The sequence below is a fragment of the Globicephala melas genome, chromosome 21 (genome assembly GCF_963455315.2).
Source record: "Globicephala melas chromosome 21, mGloMel1.2, whole genome shotgun sequence".
Lineage (NCBI taxonomy): Eukaryota > Metazoa > Chordata > Mammalia > Artiodactyla > Delphinidae > Globicephala > Globicephala melas.
The window spans coordinates 20,269,490-20,294,030 of NC_083334.1; the positions used below are offsets into that span (position 1 = coordinate 20,269,490).

At 36.4% G+C, this 24,541-nt stretch overlaps 1 pseudogene; it reads right to left on the reverse strand.

Annotated features, from left to right (window-relative positions):
- Positions 1–16,509: 16,509 nt before the first annotated feature.
- Positions 16,510–17,741, reverse strand: LOC115867621 (DNA methyltransferase 1-associated protein 1 pseudogene; annotated as a pseudogene).
- Positions 17,742–24,541: the final 6,800 nt, after the last annotated feature.

Sequence of the window (24,541 nt, forward strand, 5' to 3'; positions counted from 1 at the left end):
CTAGAGTTGCCACAGCACAGACTATATTCCTCACATTTCTCAATATTCCCAAAATCCATATAACAAAGCCTTGGTCAATGATGTATGAGAAAAAAGTAATATGAACTTCTCAAAAAGTTAAACATTAAATTACCATATGGCCCAGCAATTCCACTCCAACGTATGTATCTGAATTTAAAACATATGTCCACACAAAGACTTGTACGTGTTTGCTCATAACAACATTATTCATAACAGCCAAAAAGTGAAATCAATCCAAATGTCCATCAACTGTTCAATGGATAAAATGAATACATCCATATGACGGAACAGCATTCTGCAATTAAAAAGTATAAGATACATATATATGCTGTAACACAGATTCACCTTGAAAACAGTCTGCTAAGTGAAAGAAGGAAATCACAAAAGGCCACACACTGTATGATTCCGTTTATGGGAAATGTCCAAAGTAGACAAATCCATAGAAAAAAGAAAGCAGATGGATGGTTGCCAGAAAATGGAGAAGTGGGGAATTGGGAGGTAGGGGGTTCTTTTTGGAGTGATAGAAAAATTATGGAATTAGACAGTGGTGATTATTGTACAACTCTGGGAATATATTAAAAAACACCAAATTATACATTCTAAAATTTTTAAGTGTGAATTTTATGTTTTGTGAATTTTACCTCAATAAAAAAAGTAATACAAGCAACTCCCAGGTCATATAAAAAAGAGGTGTGTCCTCTCTTTCTTTCCTTCAGCTCCCTGGCTGGAATGCAGATGTGCTGGTAGGGACTGTCTCGGATACATAGAGGAAGGCAACTCACTAAGCGGAGAGTGAGACAGAAGAAGCTTTGTGTCTCATACTGCAGAGTTAACTAAGCAACACTGGACAGCACTGTCCTAGACGGTCAGGTGGAAAATAATTAAAATTCAATTTAGTTTAAACCTTTGTTATTTAGGGTCTCTGTTACAGCAGCCAAACCTTTATTATAATTCAAGTAGTAGAAGGAAAATTACGTAACTTCCAGAATTGCTAGTAAATTACTGTTATTATCTTTTAACTTCTGTCCCACCATCATACAGAGATTGAGATTCTAAGTAGAAAGCACATCTAGAGATGCAGAGTGGTGCTGTCTCCGGGTGCCTAAGCTTTCTCATTAGACAACCCTAAAATTAAGTCCTCCTCTGACACATGCTCCCCTTATGATTGATTATTTAATCCCCACAGCCAAATGTTTCTCATGGGTAAACTGAAAATAATAATATCAGCTCTATGCCTAACACATCACTAGGGCTCAATAAATTGTAGATTTTTAGACACAACACTCACATTTGGGGTATCGTTGGAGGTTTTGATTTTTCTTTATATATGCAAGTTTTTCTCCACGGAAATCATTACTTTTATTTCTTTGTCTTCTGCTTTTTAAATGCTCTCTAGCTCTAAAATTGATTGCTGACCATACAATGAAAAACTGCTTCTTGATTAATGTTCAATATTACCAATTAAAAAATGAATGAGAGCAGTCAACAGCTGTGATTGGCTATGGCTAATAGTAACTAGATGAACAGGTAGAATAAATAAGAAATATTCGTGATTAGCTATTTTTTGAAAGCAATTCAAATTAGACACTCTTTGGTATAAACCCTCTGGGGGTAACATTGCTCTTGAAAAGTTGTTATTCATGCCCAGGAGATGCAGAAACCAAACTGCAATCGCCAAAAACCTGTGTCATTCAGCCAGATGCACGGTGCCAAGTCACAGTTGGCAGTCAGGAAGAAAAAATGCCAAATTACTGTACTGTCTGACGCCTTTAAATGAACCTTAAATGAACAATGCATCTCTTGAGCTCAATATGCTATAGGCACGTTACTTCTCCCTGTGTAATGTGCTTCTCCCTGTGTCTTCAATGGTCTTTCCTGTGTCCCTATCTGTGTCCAAATTTCCACTTCTTATGGTCAGTTTGGATTAAAGTCCACCCTAACGACTCTGTTTCAGATTAATCACCTCTTTAAAATCCCTATTTCCAAATATAGTTACATTTTGAGGTACTGAGGGGTCAGACTTCAACCTATGAGGGTTTTAGGGGATACAGCTCGGCCCACAACAAATAGCAAAAGAGCAGTCATTTTAGTGAGACTGATTAGACTCTTCAGATCATAACTTTTTGAAATTATCACCAAAAACAATCTTGAACCAAATGTACCACTACCCTATCTTTCTTCCTTTGCATAAGCTATTATATCACATCCTTCATTGTCTTTACAAACGAAAGAGTTCATTTTTCCAAGTTTTACTTTCTGTACCAACTCAGGATCAGCTAGTTTGATTCTCTCATAACCTTTTCAAGCAGACAGCTTCTAAGCATATAATAAGCCTAATATTATGCCCACTGTCATCTCCCACCTCCTTCCCCCCAAAAAAAGAAACAGTTAAAATGCTGGCTTAAAGACATTTGGCTTTTATTAATCTCACTAAGTCTCGATTTTTGCCACGATGAAATGAATATTATAAGGGTCCATATTATGTGTTGTGAGGTTTAAAAGAAGCAACGATATATGGAAAGTGTTTAGCATCATAGCCAACGTGTAAGAGATTGCTCTGTAAATACTTCTTCTTCTGTTTATTATTACATCACATACAATTTTGACCATAATCTTTAATAATTGTATTTACATTTAAAATTATTGGATAGTATGAAATATTTCAAATTAATTTAAAATACAAGCAATGCAAAAACTACATGATAAAAAAGCATGACACCTTAGTTTATGATTTCCTATTACAGGCATATTTACTGCCCTCTGGTGGCCACTGCCTTAACAGAGCCATTTCTAAAGTAAATGTGTACCAAAAATTCTGTATCACAGTCCTTTAGAAAATATTATCAATCTGTATTAATAATTAAGGGAATCATTAGATATAAGCAATTATACCCTGACGTTTGATTCTGAGAAACTAAATATCTCTACTTTATAAAACCACAGTCTTTAAAAATTTGTATGCTTATGAAAAGATTCATTTGGGGAACTCTTTAACTGACTCAGGAGACCTTCAGAAGACTTTAGTTTTGCTGTCATTTAAATATTTGCCCATCTGAATTTTGAAAAAGCACTGAATTAGATCAGTGTTTTCGTAAAGGTTGTTTTCTTAAATATCTGGCCAAAGTTACAAGGTTGCTTTTAAGGACCCATATGACAACCTTGCTTTACATCATCATTACCATCTTTGCTCAAGTGTATATCTAGCTTAGTTTCAGCTCTATAGTAATTCATAATGTTTCCATAACATTTTTGTATTAATTTAAATATCCCAAGCTGGAAGAGATTAAAAATTTTAACACATGACTTTGTTTTCCACTAATGCAAATCCATCAGTCTTGATAATTTTAATAAGAAAAATTATAGAGGGATAGGCAGAATACGGGATTTAAGAGTTAACTGTTTTTTAAGTAATTATAGAAAACATCAATGATTGAAGTTGAGTATCAGGAAGAACCTGATACAGTCTAGGGAAATTTCATTAATCCAAAGAAATCTCTATCTCAACCTTTCTTTTTTTAACATAAATTATTGTTATTATAATATAATAACAATTTAAGAGACATAAATATAAGCCTAAGTTTAAGTTTTTACACATTTATAAAACCTAAAGTAGTTTTTTAAAATGAGAACAACCCACAAAACTACTTCAGATTAAGAAAATTAATTTCACAATAGTCACTAAATTGCTGATTGTAACTTAAATATGATACTGTTCCGGGGAAGGCAGCTGGTCTATCCCACCATGAGCTGGGTAAGGACTCAATTCTTCCACAATACCTACCCTACTAAAACTCCTGCGAAATTTTGTTTCATGTTGAAAATCTCAATATCCCTTAAAACTCTGTTGACAGGTCCTATAATTTATCCATATTCAGAGTTTCTTAACCTCTTCTCTGAACTATTTTCTGACCTACAGTTTCTCTCCATCAATAAGAATCTGATCAGAATTGAATTAACTGGAAGGCTACCTCTGCATGTAACTATCTGTATATCTATGCTGCCAAGCCATGTTTGGCTTCTTACTCAAATTACAGCATTGATAATGCAAGTTAATTTATTATGCCTCATGACCATTTGCTGACATACATTTTGCTTGTAACAGTTTTAAGACACATCCACAATTTTTTTGACAACTCATTCCATTAAGAAGTGGTATCTATAACCTCTCCCTTTGAATCTAGGCTGGCCTTAGTGACTCAACAGAATGGAATCAATAGAATACAGCAGAAGTGACGCTACATGACTTCCAAAGCTAGATCATAAAAGATGCTGTTGCTGCTTCTTTGCTCACTGGAGCACTCACGTTTGAAGCCATGAGCCACCGTATAAGAAGGACCATTCTGATGCCACCATGCTGCAAGGAAGCCCAATCCACCAGAGAAACCATGGGTAAGTGCTCTGGTTCAAAGATCTAGTCACTAAATTTATTCACATTAACTTCTGTGCATCAAATTTTACTTTGGGGTCACAAAGCTTTGCCCTGTGTTCTTACATTCTTCCCCTGTTGATCAATGAATTTTCTGAGATTTTATCAGGAAAAATAGTTGAAAACAAAAAGACAATATTTCTAAAATTCCAACACGGCTGATTTTTGGTAGCAGAGTTCAGAGGTGTTAACAAAACACAATCTGAAAAAGAATACTGGCCAGGGACCTTCAACACCCTCCAGAAGAAAAGGTGAAGAATCCAAACATAAATCTTTTAAAAAACTGATACTCCACTGTGTAGTTTGTTTAATGCTAAATACATATCTTTATCTAGAACGGATCAGAGACCGAAGGGACATTTTTTGTTTAATACTTTTTGACACATACTATTAATACAGTCATTTGCACTTCTAGGTGTTTAGCAATTCACCAAGGAAAGCCTCTTGTGGGAATTATTATATCTGAACAGCTGTAAGTTGACTGATATTTTTTTTAAAAAAGATAAATAGAAAGAGGTAACCATCCCACTTTCCCATACCAGTTAAAACTAGGTAGTTAAAAAAACACTGTACAGATTTTACTTTTAATGCTTAATGAGAACAGAATGTTGGAATAAGCAAATTGTTTCTACCCTAAAATTATGAGAAAAAATATTTGGAACTTGGTCCATGCTTTTTAAACTTCCAAAATTATGCTTATTGCTTATACGCACTCTGTCTTTCTTTAGGAGGCCAAAGTTCCAAAAAGAATAAAATAAAATTATTCTCCTTGAAGTTAAGTAGATGCTAGTCAGTTATAATTGAAAACACCTTTCCTCTGTCTGTCTAACCAACTGATTTATTCTTTTCATTATCCAAACATCCTACCAGATCTCTCTTTAAGGTACATTGATTGATTGTTGCATTCATAATTTTTTATAAAGGCATTTGTAACAAATCTAGATGCTAAACACTTTGCTTCTTTGGGATTGGTGTAAACAGTTTTCTAGTGATTCTAAGCACAGAACTGAGAAGCCAGGGTCTGCCAGTCCAACAGAGTCATCTGCAGTAGAGGTACTCAATGCCCAAAGCCATACATCAATTCACAGCCGCCAAGAGTGCAGGCTGGACTTTTCAGGCTCCTGTGAGCGAGTGAGTCAGTGAGTGCGTGAGTGTGTGTCTGTGTGCTTAAACAAACACCAGTGCAGTCCCATGAATTCTCCTTTCAATGTGTTACCTGCTTAGTATGAACATGATAATGAGAAGCAAACATTTCTAGTATTTTGTTTTCCTTCATGAGCAGAAATTAAGTATAGAAACTAGAAAAACACACAGTCACGTCAACTGTTACTTACTTAGTACCACCTGTGTGCTATACTGATACTGGGTGGACTAAGTACTTTATTTCCTCTGTGATCTTTATTATCTCCTTCCTTCGGCTGACTTTAGGTTTTGTTTGTTCTTCTTTTGAGGCTAAGTACTTTGGTTAAAGCTCAATCAATCCTGAAAAACACCGATTTTGCAGATGAGGAAACTGAGGCTCACTGAGATCAAGTGATGTGTTCTGGTTATATAACAATGATGTCATGCAACCAAAAGAAGGATTTACACCTAGTTTCTTCTGATCTCAGTGTCAAATTAAACTACAAAATAATTTTAATATTCAATAATCAACACAGTGAAATCCTTTTTTCTCCAATCAACAAAACTTATGGAAAAAATCTCTGAATAAAGTTTTATCAATACTGCATTTTATTTAAATATGAAAGTTTACTTGCTTAAGTCTTCCTAGGTCCATAAACTCCAGTTTAATTCTTCTCTATAAAAATTCAGCATTTTGTAGTTTCTCTGTCAGAGGTAAAAATGACCTTAAATAGCCTGATCTGTTTCAGATGGCAAGGCTCTAAAACTTCATACTTAAAAAGAAACACTATTTATACATATTATTTGTATACCTGTTGTCTCATGAAAATTTCAAAACTAAAATTAATAAAAATTGGTTTTCAGTCATTTGTAAGTGAAGTTACATTGATTAAGTCTTATACATTGATTAAGTCTTGTTGAACAGAAATGTGCAATGAAAATCCATTTTTATGAGGTCACTGACAAATTTTCCAAAGTTAAGGCTTGAAAACAGAAACTGTAATGTTATTATACATTATTATGACAGATTAATATATAGGTGTAAATTTTCAATTTCTACAGAAGAATATTAACATATTTTAAAGTATCAATCTATCACTTTTTCCTTTTTTAATCTGTAATAAAGATTTAATTTTTAATTGTAATTTTAAAAAATTTTATTGTATACTGAAAAGTCAGTAAAAGAAAATTTTCACTGTCTGCATATTTTTCTGGCCATAATTATTATGTATTTCATTTCATAATTATTGAAAATAGTCATATCATGCTGTAGAGAAATATTAAGGACATCAGGCATGTCACTTCTGTGAGGTATGTAACATGCTTTTAATAAATTCCTTTTCTATTTAAAGTAGTCAGAATGGATCCTGTTATTTGCAACTAAGAACTCCAATCTATATAAACGGAGGATGAAAGGGATTGTTTTAAAAGAGATTTCAGAGGTCTAGAAGCCACACTGCAGAACTACCCTAAAATAAAGAAATACATAAAAGAATAACAAGAGTCTTGTGATTATTATTTTATGTCTCTAAGACTCAAATAATATTACAATTTCACTTCGTATTTATTTTTATTTTATTTTATTTATTTATTTATTTTTGCGGTACGCAGGCCTCTCACTGTTGTGGCCTCTCCCATTGCGGGGCAGAGGCTCCGGACGTGCAGGCTCAGTGGCCATGGCTCACGGGCCCCAGCCGCTCTGCGGCATGTGGGATCTTCCCGGACCGGGGCAGGAACCCGTGTCCCCTGCATCGGCAGGTGGACTCTCAACCACTGCGCCGCCAGGGAAGCCCAGTATTTATTTTTAAATGGTAGCAAATACTTCAGTGTCTACCCCTTCCAAATTTCCCTTTATTTAGAGGGCCTCCATCCAACCTAATATTGATAATAATACTAAATGTAAAGTTTCACTTATGTGTCATATGTTAAAGCAGATACTGAGTTCAGAAATAGAAATAAAGCCTACATTCTTGCCTTCAAGGGATTTACTGTGTTATTTGGGCAGGAAGACACATACATTAAAAAGGTAAGTTGCATACCTCAAAGGTCAATATGCAAAGGTGACAGGACTGTTCTAAGTATATTAAATATTGAAAGTTTTAAAAAATATATTATTAACTTTCCCATTGTTCAACATTCAGTTATGCCATTAGGAACAAAGTTCTATAAATGTTTTTTTGAGTTATAAGGAATAATAACAAGAAGAATAACCAACATGAACGGCTTCTTTTGTGCTAGACACTCTTCAGGGTGCTGCATATACTTGAATTTATGAACTGAGATTACGTTGAACCTTCAGCTAGCTTTCAACCTTAAAAAATGAAAATCAATGAATCATTAAGTAAATACAACCCAAACTTACGGGAGTAAAATTTATCAGGGGTAAATAAAAGTTATATTTCTTATGGTTTTTAAATTTCACTTTTAAAAATTACTTAAGATATAATGCTTTTTCATTGTATTTCTCCTTTCTTGTGTTCCCATTTCCTGAATACGTTCCACACTTTTTCTCTTCTATGGACGATCAAAGGCTTCTTTCCCCTTCACAGACATGGTATTTTGGATATCCATCACTGTACATATGACCCTACGGCATGCTCCCCTGGATCTCTAAGCTGCCTCCATCATTAGAGAAACTGTATGCATTATCACAAAATGCAGAGGACATAAACTACCTTAAGCAAGAATGATCTAAAGTGCCATCTGCATTCTAAAAATCATTTTCACCAGGTGAAAGATAAGAGCTTCTTTACATAATTGATTTTACTTAATTGTTCATTTGTTCTCCACTATGGTGTATTAAATAAAGCAGCTCATAAACTTTAAATAAATGCATAAGTGCATTGACAGTCTTCTCAAACGAATGCTTTTTAAAGGCAACACCTTTTGTAATCAATATTATTAACTTACTAACTTCTGTAATAGTTGATGCATTATGAAATCATTTGGTGTTAATGCACAGCTGCCAGTTTTTCTGGAGGGCAGTGATAAAAGGCAATAAGAAAATGAGGAGGTATACTTTCGAAGAGACAAACAGATTATAGCTTGAATAAAAACTATGTATCCATTTAGCAGCCCACTAAAGTGGAGATACTAAATGCTATAATACAAGGCACAGAGGCTAATATTTAGAAATAACTACGAAAGAGAAACTGGCCAGTCTTTGAAAATCTCTGCTCATTCTCTCAAACCTAAGGCTTCCACAGGTCTAAAGTTTAGAAGTAAATTACATCACACCTACGTGTGTTCTCTGGCGATTCCTAGGCCTCCTTCCGTAGCACCTCGCCTCTCAGACCCGTCCTTCCCCACAAGGTGCCTAAAGCCTTTGAAATCCTAGTTCGTCTCTTCCCCAGCCCCACCCAAAGCCTCTCATCACAAAAGCAACAGATTAATGTATTTATTCAAAGGATAAAGAAAAATGAGAACATAGTGTGTATGGATTCTGCCCTCATACAGGGTGTCCACATTTTTTAGTTTTATAAAAACAAATCCATTGAGACTGTTCCAAACCCAAAACTATAAGATAAGTCTTCAGACAAGGAGAAAAATTCCAAGAAAATTCTAACAACTCTATGATTTGAGTTTCAGAAAATAGCAGTTAGGGTCCTACTTCACTGAACATTACCTTTGCTTTGTAGATTCAACCAGAATCTGATTCCCATGCTCACTCCCATCCCCAAAATATCAACTGCCTTGAAGTTTCTCCATTACCTGTACACAGCAGGAACACCAGCTGCCTCTCATCAGCCAGTTACACCCAGAGTTATTCCACCCCAAGCTGCTACTTTTAGACTCATATTACTCACACAAGGCCCTTTATCCTCCTTAGCAATATCACCCTTTTATTGAAAACTAATGGGCTTTCTCTTTAACTAACTTCCAGCGTCATCAGTGACTTCAATATCCAAATTTATTACTGATACATAAGCCTGACCTTATACTCCTGTGATTCCATCTCCTCTAACCTTCAGCTGTACTCCATTCAGTCACCTACTCACATGGTCAACCCTCTCGTTATATCCTTCTCCTTACCATATAGATTTGTGCCTCTATTAATTTGTGGTCACTGACCTCAACAAAGGAACACTTCCCAGCAACTCATTTCCAACTTGGAATCTCTTTGAAGTTCCAATCCTCCTCACCTTTTCATCAGCCTCAAATTTTATCTGACTTATTTCGCTGCAAAATATGCAATATGTCAGAAAATAACCTCTATAGTTCTTGCAATAAACATGCAAACCCATCTGCATCTGCATTTATCCCCTCCTGCCTCTCTGCTTTTTAAGAGAAGAGCTTACCCTCTTCCCGTCCAAAACCTTCATCTTGTGCTTATGATCCCGTTTTCTCCAACTCCACATACACGTATTCAGCTCCTAGACTTCACTTTTCAATCAGGCATTCCCTCTTCTCTCTGTTGGCTTCTTTTCATCAGCATTTAAATCTACTCAGATCTTCCTCCAATCAAAGAACAAAACAAAATGTATCCTGCCCTCCCCATCTCTCTCTAAAGGATTTTTCTACATGCACTGATTGTTAATTCCTCACTGCTCATGCTTCCCTACTCTTCTTCTCCTTCTAGGTTTCTGCGGGATATAAAGAAACCAGCTTGCACCAATTCATGAGAGCCAATTGTGTGCACATTTTCCCAGCTTCAAGGGGATGTTAACACTGGTAGCTCAAAAATAAGTAACGGGAGGAATGCTTACCCACGGAAATTGGCAAATGCTACAGATCTGTGAATCAGCTTTGTTACTTTGTTTTTTTATTTATCTGCACACTGCTGTTTGTCTTCTACAATCCCCCAAATGCCATTTCTCAGCATTTCTCAGATGCTACTGTAAACACACTAACTTTTTATCCTTCTTTTCATTCTCAGAAATTCAAACATCACCAACGTATTGAGAATTCTCACATATGCCACCAGCCCAACACTCGCTCCATAAATTTACCCAAATTCTCCTTGTTTCTCTCCATTTAAATTTTCTCATATACACGTCAAAACTTAATATTTCCGAAATTGAGCTCACGTTGTTTCTTCCAAAAGATGGGTGCCTTCTGCCATTTTTCAGTAAGTGACTCAGTTGCTCAAAAAAGAAAATTGGGTATTATCCTCGACTCTTCGACCTTCCTTCATTGCAAGTGTATTCTACCACCTAAGTATTTCTCAAGTTCACAAACTTCTTTTCTTTTGTTGTTCTATAGCCATAAGTTATAATTTAAGTTACTTCAACAGCCTTCTAACTTGTCTCTTTGCATCCAGAATTGTTCCGGCTCAATCCATTATCTTCACTACAACAAGAATATTTTTAAAAAACAAATTTAAAAATCATGTTACTCTCCTACTTAAAACCCTAAGTGTTTCTGATAAAGTCCGAAACCTTTTCATAGTTCATTAAATATTTTCTAATCCGGCTCCTGATGACCTGCCCAGGTTCACCTCTCTCTTTTCTAGTTTTTGTATGCTACAACCATTTCAAATGCTTTCAGTTTCCCAATTTTGTCATGCTTTTGCTTTTCCACCTCCCAAATTCCTCTACTTCTTCATGTGTCATTAGTTGTTGCCTCTAATTTTTAATTCAGTAACTGTTTTTCTTTCTACACCTTTAATTTTGCATCCTGTACAGGCATCCCTCGGTATCAGAGGATTGGTTCCAGGATCCCCCTCAGATACCAAAATCCCTGGACATTCAAGACCCTTACATAAAATGGCATAGTATTTGCATGTTTTATAACTTTACTTTCAAAGAATTACATTACCATACAGTATGCCTCCCTTATAAATGGAGAAACTGTGTATCAGCCTATCATCAAAGGTGTTTTTATTGTAACAATGTTTTTAATACTACATTATGAATGTGATTGTAATACTATGTGCCATATAAATTGTATAAAGATTCATTACTTTATAGGTGGCTACCATGAAGCAATCTTATAGACTGCACTAGGCTACCACCATAAAGCAATCGTACTGCGGCTTCTTTAATTATCAATGTATAAATCATTATACCTGTAAATAAATATGAATTTCTCTTTCACATTATCTTTTCATTTTTGATGCCTAGTGTTAGTAATACGTATAACACCCACAGTGTTTTGTATCATATAAGACAACACTGATGCAGGTACTGACACACAAAGGATTCATTTTGTAACCAGACGAAATAAACTTAGGTTATCGATAAATACAGTATAGTACTGTAAATGTATCTTCTCTTCCTTATGATTGTCTTAATAACATTCTCTTTTCTCTGGCTTACTTTATTGTAAAGATATGGTATGTAATACATATCACATACAAAACATGTGTTAATCAAATGTTTACGTTATCGGTAAGGCTTCCAGTCAACAGCAGGCTATCGATAGTTACTTTCTGGGCAGTCAAAAGCGATATATACAGATGTCCCACTGTGCGGGGGAGGGGGAGAAGTGTTGGTGCCACCAACCCCCCCACTGTTCAAGGGTCAACTGTAACGTAAAGACGTGAATATCACTATAAGGAAAAAGTTCTTTCTTTTGCACTGTACTATTATCTGAGCCAACAGTCATATATTATAAGGTAAAGATGTGACATGTATTTTCTTTATGCATAATATAAAAATAACAACGTGCCTAGCACAAAGCCAGGTACATCACAGACCTCTATCAAAGTCTGCTTAATGTGAATACATGCCAAATATATAAAGTTATAGATTTGTAGAAAAATCTGAGCATCCTCTTAAGGATAAGAAAATGATTCCCCTCTTCTCTGTTTATAACCTATACTCTTAAAAAAGAAAAAAAAAAAAAAGGCTTTGCAAGTATTTGCATGTGTGAGACTTTGTGTATCCCACACTGACCTGAGCAGACATGTGGTATAATGGGACAACTGCCAGAAAAAGTTCTTCTGCCCCCAAAATGTTGTGTCCTCTGGCTTGCTGACCAATGTCAGTAATCTTCCACTTTAGTTAATTTAGAATTTGAATGCCACAATTAAAAATGCTTTTACTTTCAAAAGGGAAAGTCACAAGAAACCACTGATCAACCACTGCTGCCTTTATTGGTTTCTTGGTTAAATACTAAGCTACCTAGGAAGGCATTCAAGGATAAGGACAATGAGAAGTTTTAGAATGAAAAGTTTGGGAAAGAAATAGAGTGGAGAGAGAGCTGGGCAACTGGGCCGCCAAATGAGGCCACAGAGACTTCAAGGGCAGGAAGCATTTCAGAAAGGGAAGTAGAGGGGAGCTCCTCTATGTCACAGTTCTGCCCAGGGCTATCCCAGCCAGGGACCATTATATTTGCTTTATTTACTCTTTTAACAGAGTCTAAAAAGCATAAAGGACCTGGCCTGGTCAGGTCTCTTCTGGGCAGCTTTTTTTCTAATAGAACCCAGTAGCCACAGCCATAGAGAGCATGAACAATCTCTAAAGGGGACCGTCTACTCAGGGCTGCTCCATCTCTGCTTGTTCAGATTGGCCAGAGAAGTAATGAAATGTCCTCTGAAAATCTTTTCAAGTGGATAGTATTGTGGGATTTTTACCCAGCTTTACTGAACTATAATTGACATATACATTCTGTGTTTACTTCCCATTTCAGACTTTTTTCTAAAGAGTAAAGACATAAACTGAAAGTTTAAACATCTCTTTCCTTTAAAAAGAAACTCACCACATATTCCCTTTTTTAAAAAATTGATGAATTTTAATCTGCTTACTATGGCTCAAAAAAGAAGCACTTCCCTATAATTCAAATATTTAAATGGTACTTTTTTTTTTTTCTAACCAGACTCAAAACAACTTAATATGAGTGGATTCTAGTGAATTTCAAATATCAGAATCCAGAAGATCATCCACAGTCTTCTGGACCTTCCTTTGCAATGCTTTTTACATTTATTAGAGACTCCTAAATTTAGCAGTTATATAAAGTCATATTTTATGTAACTAGAAATTTGTCTTCAAATGCTATAGTAACTTTAATGTGTATGAAGCTCTCAAGGGGCTTCTATTTTTTCTCCTAGAAGGGAGAATTTCCATAATTACTCTCAAATGTCATTAAAATATGTTTTTAAAATTTATTTCAACTTTTCTCAGTCCCCAGAAAAACTACTTTCAAAACGGTTACCTTGAAATATATATATACACACACGTATACACACACACACACTCACACATACTGTGGAAACAGCTGTTTGATACTGAAATGAAGGACTATCACTGAACTGTTTACACTCCTGGTGCATGCGCCTTTTCAAATTACCTAAGGCAGACATGGTATTTCAAACACATAGAGTCTAAAGGTAATCTGAGTGAGGAGACTAAGTCATTGTACTTAAGAAAAGTGAATAGATGTACATCACTGCAAAATATTCAGCTTCATTCAGATGACTCTATATTTCACATTCTCTTATCAATGATAAATGTTGTCTCTAAAGGAATGTTGTCTATATATTTTTTCTAATGATAGAAATTGTCCAAATTAGAACAAAAGTCTGAATTTTTCTAGTTATGCTATGAGAGTCTATATCATTTTCAGACTGTGACTATGATTGGGAGACAGCACAGGAGTATTAGTGTTGATATCTATTGGGCAAGTGTTTATTTCTTGAGGAGATTTTTTTTGCTTTTTGTCTTGAATGATACAAATTTTAGAATAAACCATCTAAATAACGGCATCACTTACACCCCACTGCCTAAGATTTGTTTAAATAGTCACAAGGCTGAAAATTCTGTAGAGTTATCAAAGCAATATGTTTCGAGATTCAAGAAATGATACAATAATAATGTAAATCAAAAGCTAGGAAGAAAACATAAATTATTTTTAGAAGTATTATGTTAACATTGTCAACTCATTAGACAACCTGTAAAATGGAAATACTAAATTTTGGTAAATTTATTATTTGCAGAATGTTTCTTATAGACATGAGATTTCTTCACAATCTTTAACCCCATGAAGTGAGAAGAGCTTGAGGTCTTTATTTTTTTACTTAATCTTGCCGTTTCTAGTTTGTGATTTCTCCTTCTCAATAAAACATTAATGATCATTACAAGCACTATTTCACAAACTACAAATTAAAGTTCTATAGCACTTAAAAAGCTTAAGAGGCTACATTTCTGATTACATAGCAGCTATCTCGAACAGTTATTACATGAGAGGTTTCTAAGTAAAATCACAATGAAAGCAAGGTAAAATTTAACTGCATGATTCTAGCGTGGCCTGATAACATTTGCTATCATGCACTGACAGCCATGGAAAACAGTCTTTACGTCTCCAAGGAAAAGCAGACTTTAAGGTCTCCCAACATTGGATTAGATGCCCTTGTTTCTAAAATAATCTTTCAGAATCAATGAGTTATTAAAAGGGGGCACATACCACCCCCCACCCAGAAATTAGTAACATTGTTTTTGGCAAAATTCTACCAAATAATAATAAAAAAAACTTTATTTTGCATTCTGCCTCCCTTCATGGAATTTGCAATCCAACTGGAAACATAGAAACAATATCTGGAATACCAAGCTATAGCAGGTTGCAATTTAGAGTTATGAAACTGGGTTCTTTTCTCCTCATATCTTCCCATTTTCTTTCTGACAATGCAAAAGGGAAATTGAGTCTTTATTTCTTAAGGTGAGGTCTATGGCAGGATAGAAAAACAAAGATGGCTTCCAAATTTTTCCATTTCTAGCTATTTACTCCAAAATCCTAAGACTTTGGGGAACTCAAAGAATGTTGGTTTCCACTAAAGGGAGTAGATTCAAGGAAAAGATTTTTCCACAGTATAAAATAATTGTCCTGGCCTTCTTTTTTGTTTTGGTGGGGGAAGGGAAGATGAGGTAGAGATAAAAACAAAAGAAAAGAAGGAAAATTAGAATGATAGATCACAATCATAGAGAGCAAGAATGTCCAGAGGAAATGGTTAACAGGTACACACCAAGAAAGACAACCAAGAGAGACCGTTGCTCTTGTTCAAGGACCAAGTTGCCCCACAGGACTACAGAGAGTACAGTGCATAAACTAACTACCCAAAGTTCACATGATCAAGTTTGGCTCATGGAACAACCATTACCAGTTCTGATATCATCTACAGGAGATTTCAATTTATCATCAGCTAACACCTCGCCCAATAGCCACCCAGAAGGAGAGCTGCCCGTGTTGCAAAACTGCATATGCCCCACCTGAATTTCTTCCTGATAACATGTCTCCTCTCAAAGCTTAAGGGTTCTTCACCTGAAACTAATACAACATTGTAAATCAACTATACTCCAATAAAATTTTTTTAAAAAGCTTAAGGATTCTTTTAAGCCCAAGAAGAAACAGGTGGTAAGCTATATAGTAGGCAGGTAAGGCTGGAAAAACTGAATTGAACCAGCTTGAAACTGTGTTTAGACTCTCTAAGGGTATAGTCATTACATATCATACGAGGGAATTTGCACTTCTGGGGGAACTTGGCCACCAACCAGGAGGTAGAAAGTCACAGTTAAAAATCACTGCTGAACATGTATATCTTCGTGGAACTTAAATATTGTGTTAGGAATTTTAAGGAAAATATTAAGAAATTTAATGGTAACTTGAAGCGTAATTTTTACATATGAAAACAGAATAGACTCTTTTATGAAACAGAAAATAAAATAAACTAGAATACTAAATATTATGGCCATTACCTTCAAACTCAAACTCAAAAGATTCCCTCCAACTCTGCCCTAGGGCTTTAGCTCCCTCCGCTCTGAGAATAAGATACTTCAGTAGGAAATGTAATGAACACCACTACACAATAACATGTGCAATTCATTGTGAATCTTTCCGGTGCTCTAAATTTTCAGGGAAAAAAAAACTTTTTAAAAATGAGTTTGCATAGATAAACTATTATAAGCTAATTACTGAAAAAAACAAATATTACATAAACATAGGATATTTACATAAGTATGAAGAAGCACTGCGTACTTTGATGTGCAGAGTTACTTCCCTTACAGTCTTCATTTAGGTAAAAAGATTTTGGGGTTGTTTTTTTCCCAACTCACCAGCTCTACGCAGCAGCATCGCACACCACGTGTGGCCTCACACGGCTTCTCCGCCTCCTTCACAGAAGAGGAGCTGGAGACAATTCCCGTCGCTTCCTCGTGGGCGCAAAGGGTGTGCCCACCACACGACGATGGTCGATGACGGTGTCCTTGCTGGGGTCAGGGTCGAGGCCAGGTTCGGCACCGCGGGCGGGAAGACGCTGGCATGGCGGCCTCCCAGCACCCAGCCCGGACCAGAGCCTCGTGCAGGCACCCGCAGCTCACCCTCGCAGTTGGCGCAGGCTTGCCTGGGCTCGTTCAGCCGCACCAGTTCGGTCCTTGGCTCGTACCAGCTCCTCTGCGGGTGTCAGGCTCAGCTCCACACCCAGCACCTGTTCCAGGGCCTTGATATTCTGGCCCGCACCCTGGCAGCTTCCTCTGCTGGCTCCACGGGGTGAGGCCTGCAGGCTTGAAGTCTGGAAACTTGATGCCTGCAGTCTCACGAACAGTTGGCTTCTCGGCCTCCTTTTCCTGGGGCGGCTGCTTCTCGGGGTCCTTGCTCCGCAGCGGGGTCTGCGGCTGTGAATAGCTTCAGCGAGTCCTGGCTAGGCTCCTCACGCTCCTTCTGCCGGGACTAGATCTGGCGCAGCTTACGTAGCGGGTACTTCTCCGCCGCCACCTGCTCTGAGGCTTGTTACCGGGCAACGCTTCAGCTGTTCCTTCCGCCGTTGCAGGTGCCCAGCATCAAACCCTGGTATCTTGAGGTCTGTGTTTGGCATGGCGTGCATGTTGGCCAGCTTGGCACAGATATGGTAATATCGCTCCTTCAAGTCCTCCACAGACCTCTTCTTAAACCGCTGGTGATCATCCCGATCGTGGCTAATGACAAAACTGCCTGTCGCCAGTGGAAGAACGTGGCTTCAGCCTTGCAGACTAGGTTGGTGAATGGCATCCACTTACAGGACCACGCCTTCTTGGGGCCCAACTTGGCCTTAACTGTGCGGTGGCCTTGACCAGGGTCACTGGGTAACAGTGGAGGTGCATCCTTCTCGTCAGAGTAGCACAGTGCTTAGAATTGCTGGTGCATGTCCGTGGGAAGGTCAGTGTCTCTGAGGACTTCCTGGACTTTTTCTTCTGCGGGTTGGTATTGTCCTTCTTGCTGATGGTCCCGGAAGCCGCATGACCCTCTTATCCCCGAGTTCTAGCATGTCCTACCCATCTGTGCCCACAGACCTTGCGCCTGAGAGATAGGAGAGTGCCCCGAGGTCAAGGATCAGTGCCTGGACTTCCGCACTGCGGCCCGGTGGCTCCATTATCCCCGCAAAACCACAGACCTTTTTTCTTTGCAGGGGGTGGGAGAGGTGGCTGGTACGCAATAACTTTACTGAAAGAAAAGTGTAGTGAAATCTGTCGAAAGCTTAAGGAAGAGAACTTCGACACCTCCCCTCAAGCTCAGGACCAAGTGCAACGAGTGGATTCTTTCAGGATGTTGTCAGGCAGGGTGCGTCCATCTCCCTACTGTTTCCCTGCAAAGATCTGCGTCTCTATCAGCCAGTGTCAGCTGGCGGGCAGCAACCAAACTAGTCGTTTGCACTGGGAAATATGAATATGAAGAATTATTAATTCATAAGAGGGAATTTACCAATAAGAATGGTAAAGAGAATCTAAAGAATACAGAAAAGACAGATGTAAGTGGCAGTCACTACCTCTAGGACTAAAAGAGAGTATTCAAGGAAGAGAAACTTGGAAGAAAGCTACGCAGACTGATGTTCAGAACCAGTTGCAGAAGGTGCGACTGTCTCCCACTGGAGGGCAGAGTATTTCACCGAGGTGTTGCACACCACGCCTGGCCAGCAGAAACTAACTGCACAAAGGGATTCGAGCAACACTACTAGGAAGCCACCAGCTGAAGAGGATGGGAGCAGGGCACTGAAACTTGCTGGGAGTGGCTACCTCTGAGGTGAGAACAAATCTCACGAGAAAGCTGCATCTGGAGTTCTGGCAAAACGTGCTAAGAATCCACTCCCCAGGGGACACACTATTGAGTGACCCACATGAGAATGGCAGCTCAGCTGCATATCACTATAGCAAAAGGGGAAAACCACTGGTTTCTGGAAGAGGGGGTCTTCTCCCCTGTGGTATCCTTCCAGAGCCTTCTACTATAATGTTTAACATTATGCCAAGTGTTAAAGGAGAACTGATTACAAGGCCCAGCTCCAATATTACAAAGCAGGACAAAGGAGGATGGTTTAGGGGCTGAGGTTATATGTTGAGAACAGACACACTGTACTTCCAAATAACTTCAACTATAATCCTTCAGCCATAAAGGAAGACCAGCATTCGTTTCAAAACTCTGCATGTCCATCTATCATCTATACATAAATATTTTGGAGTCTGAGTCTGTGTCGTGGTGATGGGGGCGGATTAGTATCAAGGAACGCTTGCTTCTGGCCACCTCATTTCTTAGATGAAGCTGCATATCAATAAATAACAGTAGGTAATATTAAATGTTAAAAATCAAGGTAAAATAATGATCGCAAACTCTTTTCACGTGATATTAGAACACTGTTTAACAAAGCCACTTGAGTCATCTGAATCTCTAAAGGAAACATTCTATATCCTATTAATATTAGGCTAGATATTGAAAAAACAAACTGATGAGATGCAAATGATTACTGTCTCATGGAAATGAGTTCTGTATGGTAAAGAAGATAAGCCCAAATTTTATGGTTTTATTATCCTGTATAGGTCATTATACCAGTTTGATATCTAACTAAGCAAATTTATATATATATTTATACGATCCTATATATATATATATATATATATAGGATTGTTTCATTTATTCATGTTTAAGTTTTTATTGATAGATTACATCTGCCACATACCTTCTGTTTTCTGTCTTCCTCCTTTACATTGAGTATTTTTGCACTAAGTGAATATTTTTAATGTAACATTCTAATTTCTTTAATATTTTTTCACTTTTGAAAAAAGGATTTTCTTAGTTGTTGCTCTGGGGATTTTTATATATATCTTAATTTAGAATCTACTCTAGATTTATACTGGTTTAATTCCATTAATTCTGAAGAGCTTGATTTTTTGTGGTATTATTATTATTCAGTTGCATCTATATATCATACAAATCCAACAATAAATTGTTATAATTATTACTTTATATAATTTCATTTATTTTAAAGGAGCTGAGGAAAGAAAGGAGAGCAGGTATATATTTATAACACTTATATATGTAGTTATATCTTCTTATGTACCATTTCTGGTTCTCTTCACTTGTGCCTGTGGATTTGAGTTACCATCTGGTATCATTTCCTTAGCCCAGTACAACTTTGCTCCCACTCACCTCCTTCGTGCTGGTGTTGGCAAATAACATTTCTATATGTTATGGGCCAAACAATACAATTATATACAATTATATTGTTTTATACAATTTATTTTGTAATCAGTTAAGAGAAGAGGAAATAAGGGCTTTATCAATTTCATAGTTCTCCAAACTTCAAGAATGAAATCATTTTTTGTGTAAGCCTTGAACTTTGAGTCAGGAGTTGGGACTTCATACCTAGATCTTAATTAAGCCGGACTAACTTGAGAGATGAGGATTCAAAAGAAAATGTGCAAGTGTCTCCTCCAATTGCCCTCAAAGCATGAAGGAAATTACAATTTGAATGTGTTACGGAGTCGTACTCAGTTAATATTTACCAGTCTTTTAAAAAAAGTCCTATATGCTGAAGGTCTGATGACTGAAATATACTTAAAAGCCTAAATTGATGACTTAACAATGTTGAAAAAGAAGGATTAGGCCTTGATGCCACATAGCAGCATAAAAAGATTTTAGACCCATTTCCCTGGCTGATTTAACAGCAAATGTATCTGACGGTGAAATAAATGACCTGTCAATGTATCATCCAGCCATGCATTTCTGTGATTTCAATAGTTACAAACATTATTACTCCATCTCCTCAGTTTTATTCTTTTTTTTTTTTACTGACATGTAAAAATCAGATATTATGTGTGACAGAATAAAGCTTTTGTGGAAGGTAAGAAGAGGTTTTATCTGAAACAAGCACCACTTCTCATTTTACACCCATGATATCAAAAGAGACTTATACTCTGACCTTGCATTTGAAAGAATGTTGTATATAGTGTGATAAAAAAATCATGGAAGGATTTAGCAGACTTGTAGGTTCAGGCACTAGAGTCCAAGGGTAAAGATGCAAAGAAATATTAAAAAAAAAAAAAAAAAAAAAACCTGCTAAAGCAGAATGACTCCTTCCCTCTGGCAAAATCACTGCCTCCCAGAAATAAAATGTAACATCCCAATTCTTTCAAGTGAGACCCTCTGATTTTCTCTCACCATAGCCCTGGGGCCATACCAAAGCCATCCTACTCTTATTACGGTAGCAAGGTTACAATGAACCTACCCAAGCAGCTGAAATATAAATGGGAATGCCTCTAAATTAGAAAAGAGTGGTGAGGAAGACTACAAAAGAAAACCTAAAAAGCCAAAGAAGTAAATGTAGTATAATCTAGAAAGACAAAAAAGAGAAACATAAATTTAATATATCAGAAAAAACAAAATGAGTTTCCTTCATTTTTGACGCTTTCTAACCAAAAGCTGGAAGGAATCTGAGAGCTCATCTAATCCAGCTTCTTAGTCTTCCAGATAAAAAAATTGTAGCCTAGAAAGGTACTTCCCCAGATACATTCTTTGAGATTCTTCTGAACTTAACAGTTTTAGGAAGAGTAATGACTTTAAAAAAAAATTAAAGGGTGAACACAAAAATTTTAAAGTATACTTAAAGTTAAATTTAAATACGTATTACTTTGTAGATATATCCCAAATACTAACAGAGAAAGTGAAGTGCCGTTCTTTAGATGTTTATGGTGACCATAAACACAGGTTTCTATAGAGTAGAAAAGACATTACTTTGGGAAATGAGTAATTGAGAAATGTAAAAATATTGCATTTTATCAATATTTTTGACATGGCATGCATTGGTAGTACAAGAAAATATCCACTAAAGAAGCTGGATTCGTTTTTAATAACTTTTTAAAAAATTGACAATGATAAATACAATATTTACTTCTGACAGCTAAAATTGAAGAGGCCGATGAAGAATTTGAAAAGTTAACAAACACCATAAAATCATACCTACTAAGATGGATAAATCTATGGAGATTATTCAACTTAAATAAAGGAAAAGCAGTCTTCAATTTTATAAAGGGTTTGTAAAAAATTAAAAACAGAAACCTCAATTAAAGAGAGTTGGGAGACCAGAAGGGGGAGCTCTCAGACCCTGTGATGACAGCAGAGCCCAACAGGAAGGAGAAAGACTCCTCTTCTTTCCTGGCAAGGACTCCACCAGTGAAGAGCCATGCACTCTGTTTATTGTAGCTCCCTCCCCGGCCCACCCACCCCCCAAGGCCAACTTCCTTTTCCTCTCTTGAAAAGCATTCTCCTCCCTATGCCTTGTGGCAATTTGCAGGGTTGCAGAACTCAAATTGTAATTCTCTGCTGATCCCAAATGAACCCATCTTTGCTGGAGAAATATCTAGCAGTCTATTTGTTTCGGGTTAACAGGTTTCTACACAGAGAATGAATTAGTATCTCTTTACTATCAAAGAAAACACAACAGAATAGTTATTCACAAGAGAATAGAAGGTACAGAGAATCTATAAGAAGCATTTATTAAAGAGCTTACTTTTTCCACCTCTATCATCAGTGTATTATGGCAACAATTAAAATAGTTTTGCAAAACTATGTTTTAAGTATCATGTACGTTTTACGTTTTATGGAAAGAAAATAGTTTAAAAAGACAAAAACAAGAAACGCATGCAGGTACACATGTGTAGCCAGGAATATTACATTATTTTATGCCCTCAAAAAACCCTACAGTCTAAACTATTATTTCCCCCTAGATAATATACAAAAGTAACCTTAATAGTAGGAATCAGATTGTGGTTACTTTTCCCAGAACAGCTACTTACATGCAATAATTAAAATGAGGAATTCTTTAAGCACTGAAAGGCAGATGTCAAAAATGTCACTTACTACATACACCTCAGGATGAATTTTCCTACCCACTCAGTTATCCCTTGAAGGTATAAAATTTTCCTGAAAATCGACTGGAACCTATTTTCATTTTAAAAATTAAGCCTGGTACACCATACTCTACATAGATAATGACTAGGATGTATTAGAGGTCAATAAATATTAAATGAAGTCCAGGGCTAGGCAGAATTATTCTTTTTTCTGTTTTGAAGGGATAGAAGGCCCCAATTAGCTGCAAAGAAGGCTTGAAATGTGTTATAGTTGCAGATTAACTCCTGCTAAAAATGGAGTTCAGTTAGAAAATAAGGATGCAATGAACATTAGGCAGGCATCTAATATGCTCTGACACATCCTGTAATAACAATGGAATAATCCACCCACTTCCTCACCAGCATCACCATATAAATTGGATCACTTTCATATTATTATTACTATTCATACCAAAATAAGTCTAGTTCACTTTGTTCTTTTCTGAAATTCTATGATTTTTTTTTCAGTTGCTTCACCACAATCCACATCACTATGGCAAATAGTATTTGCATTTCATGCATCTTACCTGAGATCAAAAGCCAACATAAGGTCTTCAATTTGAACGATACTGGGTTCTGAGCAAAATTAAAATACTATGTAATTTCAGAAGTTGTCTCAAGTGGACCTGAGGAAAATAGACGAGGGCCATAAGGAATTAGAGCAAGTCCTGTGATTCATTTGTTTATAAATTCCTTTGGTTAATTTAATTTTGCTTTTGCAACCACAATAACAACAAAAAGTCCTCTGTTGCACATATGTACATGGTATCATATACAAATCTAAATTTTCATAGAAAGACAACAAAAGTGAAATCATATCAGCCTAGTTTCTAGTTTTAATAGTTATTTGGGTAATAGGCTAGACTCTGTGAGTCTTATTTTCAGAATCTCCAACAAGTATCATAATACCTGGGTGATCGTAGGCTGGTCCATGCTAGTATGCCCACACATGTTTTCAGCCAGCATCACTTCTAATTGGTCAGCGCTCATGTCATTTACATCGTTAAAGATTTTTAATAATCCTATGGTACCTATAATATAGGATATTTTTAAGAATTCAGCAGAGTGTCTGCAAAGTTTCAATAATTAATTCCCTCCTTTGAGTCACTCTTGATAAATAACTCTATAAAATTTGTTTCTTAAACTTTTCTTCTCTTGTACAATATTCTGACATCCTACCAGTATTTGTTTACCGGGTTTTCGTTTTGTTTTCTGTTCTGTATAATAGTAGCTAATGTTGGCAAAAATTGAATTTTTTGAAGTATATAGAATGTTATGGGTTTTGGAATTTGTGAACACAGATTCAGAAGACCAACATTTACAAATAAAATATTTTACATCTGAAAATATGTATTATATAACACATATCAAGTTATTAATGCACTTTCAAATGCAAATTGTATATTCTTTTTCTTTAAGATATGAATATTAGAAGGAGTCATATTTCTGAGTGTGTGAAATCAATAATTATCCTCTCACAGACATGTTAAAAATTAAGTCAATGCCTCATTAAAGCAACATTCTAAGTGGTAACTTATACTCACCACTCTGAAAAGAAATTGCAATTAATATGTTCTTTACTTGATAAATATTAAGTAAAATAGATTATTTTTCTACTGCACTTATTACATTAAGTACTTATAACTCATAGATTAGAATTGGAACAAACATTTCTAATCCAATTGATTTAGATGTACTATCTTATTACACTTCATAATTCTCTTATTTTTAGTTTTTGAAAGGGTTTATACAGTGCATCTTAAATGACTGTACCAAAGATTTAATTCAGACATATTGCAAAACAGTGGTAAAGAGAATATTATAAAGTATGTTGGCTTTTTAAAAAGTGCTTTCCAAGGATGGCAATCAACTGTAACAAGCAGAAAATTTAAATTCATATTTAGAGTTTGGC